Source organism: Bidens hawaiensis, unplaced genomic scaffold (genome assembly GCF_021521415.1).
Source record: "Bidens hawaiensis isolate Kalapana, Puna unplaced genomic scaffold, B.hawaiensis_p1.1 tig00032431_1, whole genome shotgun sequence".
In the NCBI taxonomy this organism is placed as follows: domain Eukaryota; kingdom Viridiplantae; phylum Streptophyta; class Magnoliopsida; order Asterales; family Asteraceae; genus Bidens; species Bidens hawaiensis.
Window position 1 is genome coordinate 177,352 of NW_027495523.1, and position 5,023 is coordinate 182,374.

The following is a 5,023-nucleotide window of genomic DNA, read 5'->3' on the forward strand; positions in this document are numbered from 1 at the left end:
ATATATCAAAATGTCATCAATAAACACGATAACGAATTTGTCGAGGTACGGTTTACAAACTCGATTCATAAGGTCCATGAAAACTGCGGGAGCATTAGTCAGTCCGAACGGCATAACGAGGAATTCGTAGTGGCCATAACGAGTTCGGAACGCCGTTTTAGACACGTCTTCCTCTTGAATCTTAACTTGATGGTAACCGGATCGAAGGTCAATTTTCGAGAAATAGTTTGGCCCTTGGAGTTGGTCAAACAAGTCATCTATTCGTGGAAGAGGGTATCGGTTCTTGATGGTAACTTTGTTTAATTCCCGGTAATCGATGCACATTCTAAAACTTCCATCCTTCTTCTTTACGAACAATACCGGTGCTCCCCAAGGAGAATAACTGGGACGAATGAAACCCTTGTCTAACAATTCCTGTAACTGGTTGGATAGTTCTTGCATTTCAGAGGGTGCCAATCGGTAAGGTGCTTTAGCAATGGGGGCTGATCCTGGGATTAAGTCAATACGGAATTCAACCTGTCGGTTCGGTGGTAATCCGGGTAAATCGTCAGGAAAGACATCGGGGGTATTCACGTACAACGGGAATCTCTTCTATGCATTTCTCATCGGGGTTCTTTATAGTCACGTTTGCCAAGAATGCCATATAACCTTGGCGTAAACATTTCAACACTTTGAGATGAGACACGAGAGGTAATATCGAACCAGACTTCTCTCCTTGTACTACAATCACCTCACCATTCGAAAAGGGAATTTTAACCGTCTTATCGTTACACACAATCTCCGCCTTATACTTGGTTAACCAGTCCATGCCGACAATATCATCGAAACTTCCTAACTCTACCGGGAGTAGGTCAATAAGGAATGGGTGGTCATTAAGAATAATGGAACAGTTTTGGACTATTTGGTTGACAATTATAGAGTTACCGTTAGCGAGCTCTATAGTATAGGGATTTGTTAGTTCACTAACTGGCATATTACCCAAGGATACAAAACTAGTGGAAACAAAGCTTCTATCGGCACCAGTATCAAATAACACAGAAGCATATTGATCAGAAACAACAAATGTACCTGTTACTACGTTCGGGTCTTGTCGTGCTTCTCCTGACCCAATAACAAACGCGCGTCCCCGAGACGCACTTGAAGTCGATGCTTGGTTTCGACCGGTGACTGCTCCTCGATTCATCTTGGGGCAGTCCCTTCTAAAGTGTTCCGTGCTCCCACATTCAAAACAAGCACGGCGATTCACTACAGTTGAGTTTTGCTGAGCTGGTTGCTGACGAATTGGTTGCAGTCTCGGTAGTTGGGGACGACGGGGTTGGGTTGTTTGAGTTGGTCGGCTCACAATTTCTGCACCTGCTCTGCAATTAGGGGCATAATGCCTAGTTCGACCACATTTCTGGCATACCGGCAATCTGCACTCTCCCACATGATGGTAATTACATCTGTCACACTTTGGCAAGGGTCCCTTATACCTGTCTTGTTTCGTATCGGAACCAGTTATAGCATAATTTCTGATTGTCGGACGTGCACGTTTGCTTGATTGTCCTCCTTGTGCTCTCGTCCCATAGTCAGTTCGTTTCATACCTGATGATTCCTCGACCATTCTCAACACTCCGCTTCTTACCAAGTCGAAAGTTACGATGCCGGCCAGAGTCACGGCATTCTCGAACGAATTGTGACCCACAGAGTTCACCAAACTCCTCACTCCCTGGGCTAAACCCCAAATATAACGTTCAACTCGTTTATTTTCAGGAGTTACTAACCATGGTACTAAGCGGGCCAATTCATTGAAGCGGTTCGTGTATCCCAAATGATCCGCTCCTTTCATCTCCAAACTCCAGAGTTCATGTTCTAACCTTTGAATTTCGTTCCTTGGGCAGAAATGTTCCAACATCAGTGTTTTGAGTTCAGCCCATGTCATGCGATTCATCGTATCTTGACCTTTTATTTGTACCGTAGTGTTCCACCACATTAATGCGTGATCAGTGAAAGTAGAAGCAACATACTTGACTATGTTTTCCGGTGGACAATTGCTGATATTGAGGACAGATTCAGTCTTTTCGATCCATTTGATTAACCCATGTGGCCCTTCAGTGCCCTTGAAATCAATCGGTTTACAGGTCATAAAGTTTTTGATCGAATGTTCCCTTCGAGGGGGATTAGGGTTGTTATTTTCATTGCTCGGGTTCGGTGGGGGATTATTTGCATTGGTAGGGGTATTTGTATTAGGTGGGGGATTGTTATTTGTAACTGTTTCAATGTTGGTTGGGGGAGCATTATTGTTTTGTTGTTGGTTTGTTTGCATATTTGCGTTTACACCGGCAGTTACTTGTGTTACAATAAGCGGAATTACTGCCTGCATTTGCCGAGCAATCATCTCGGCTATTTCTGCCTCAGTGATAGGGTTTGCTTTCTTTGGGCCATTCTATAATGATAAACAAATATAAGCCAACTAATACTAATTCCAGTCTACGGCACTGTGTAATAATAATCACAATAAATGTTGTACAGGTAAGCCAAATAACATACTGACATTTCACAAATTGCTCTGTACATTGATAATAAAAGGTACATAGACTTAGCCTGATAAAGGCCAGTGCTTGCATGTATATATCAAAATCTGTCACTAAGTGACTGTTAGACTTAACCCTATAAGGGTCAGTGCTTGTAATAATGTACAAAGTTGTGCCCCATATTAACATAACATATTACTATATACATACATGGGGTATCAAAAGATCATGTACACATAGTTGTAATATCCCGCATCTATCCATACAGACGATAGACTAACCACAAACATATAAATAACAACACCGTAATCACCCAGTAACAGTTCCACAGCCGAACTGTCACCCTATCCAAACAACAGTGGTGGTAGGCATCTGACTGCTGCAAGTTCAGTACTATCTGATGTAACGTCGATAAGTACTGGGTCATGTCCCTCCTCTCCTGGTTAATTTTAGCTATGGCTATCGAGTGGTCTATCACACGGTCAGTCAGGACAGCCATCCAAGAGTTGTTTCCTGCGTTTGGGAGGTCAGGACGAGGGGAAGGTATACTCAATGAACGAGAAGATGAAGTATCTACCCTAGGGCGTGAAGGTCCTCCCCGGTCATGGGTAGATCTGAATGGAATCGACGTAGGGTCAATCGGGGTTACCCGAATACGAGCAGTCTGCCGGACTCGTGCAGTAGCTGAAGTCATCGGCGACAGGTGTATAGGTGGAGTGGGTAATCTGGCTACTCTAGCAGGTGAACGATACTGACTGTTAACTTCGTCTTGATCCTTGCGTGGTGACCTGGGTGGATAACTATCGCATCTGTAACCAGATAGATCAGGCACATTCCTGGGTAGCTCTCTACAAATAACCTCTTCTTCCACCTCTTCCTCTTCCTCTTCCTCATCCGGTTCCTCTTCTAGGTCTTCTTCTTCTGGATCCTCCTCCTCTGGATCCTCCTCTGATTCTTCTTCGGGATCCTCCTCTACAGATATTACCGGTTGTTCTTCCGGTACGTAGTCGTTATTTATTGACATGAGTCTGCACAAAGGTTAGTTATAAGAATGATAACTATTGCTATCACTAACTATTGTCGAGGAGATTAATTAACTAAACCAAATTTAATATTAATTATATCATAATATAATATTAGTTTTATTAAAATTTTAATTATTATTATTATTATTTAAATCAATACTGAATATAAATGAATATAATATTCATAGTAAAATTTACCGTCATCAACAGTATCGTACGTACACGTATTTATACATCTTGTTCCACATAAACACGTATGAGTGTTACATATATATATATATATACTTTCCCATTACCTTTTATACACATATGTTGCCACTTTTACCTAACCACACATTCCGCGACTTCTCCCAGAATTCCCTCGTACAAGCAAGTCTGTTATTATGTTCCGGACCACAATAACTCACTTGCTCTACAAGTTCATCCCGACATCCATCAGTATATAATATTAATTTATTATTTAATTATTTTCCCAGAGTTAATCGAGCCTACGGTTATATTTTAGGTACCCTAAGGGATAACCTAATCCTTTATAACCAATGGCTCTGATACCAACTTCTGTCACACCCCGACTAGCACAATGCGGAAGCGTAAAACGGGAATGTAACAGACACCTCTGATATCAACACACTGTTTATAAAGAAACATTACAAACTAATTTACAATACATTACATTTCTTCGTTCTATCATTGTTTTACAGTCTCAGCGATACAAACAAAACTAGTTCGTTAACTATACATTCTTACTACTATCGCCCTTGCTTCTATTCACGTAGCATCAACCACACACCTCAGGCAAGTAACAGGTCACCAAATCATTCCAATTTAGGTACACCTGAAAAGCAGTTTAAAACGGGTCAACTACTAGAGTTGGTGAGTTTCACGAGTTTCAAGAAAACAGTAATGAGTGTTCACAAGTCAACACTTGTAATCATGAAATAAGTATGTATGTATGTAAATGATGTATGTGATGTAATTATGCTAAGCTACAGTGAAGCCTAGACTGTATGTGCTGCGTGCATCCATTTCCCACGCTCCATCAACCACTGTGGCCCCTTTCCGCCCACAACATGCCCCGGTAGCTATGTCTAACACTACATAGCCTGTTTGTATAAATATGGTCATGTGCAAACGGCGCTATGTGACACGGCAACCAGGCCGATTCCGTTTGGGTTTGTCAAACCAATAGTACTATTCACAAGCCACCGGCTCGAAGTTAATCACTGTGATCGTGGGGACTTTCGTGTGTTTGCACTTAGATAATTCACATCAGTACATGTTTCAGGTATGTATATGTAATCAATCATGCTTTTCACCCCAAAAGTTCGTAAAACAGTTTAAAAGTGGGGTCATGAGACTCACGGTTTAGTAGATATTCAGTACTGTATCAGCTCGTGGTTTGTTCGGTCTGCTATCAGTAGTTCCTATAATCAATATTATAATAATATTAATATTTTAATATTATTATAATATCAATACTAAACT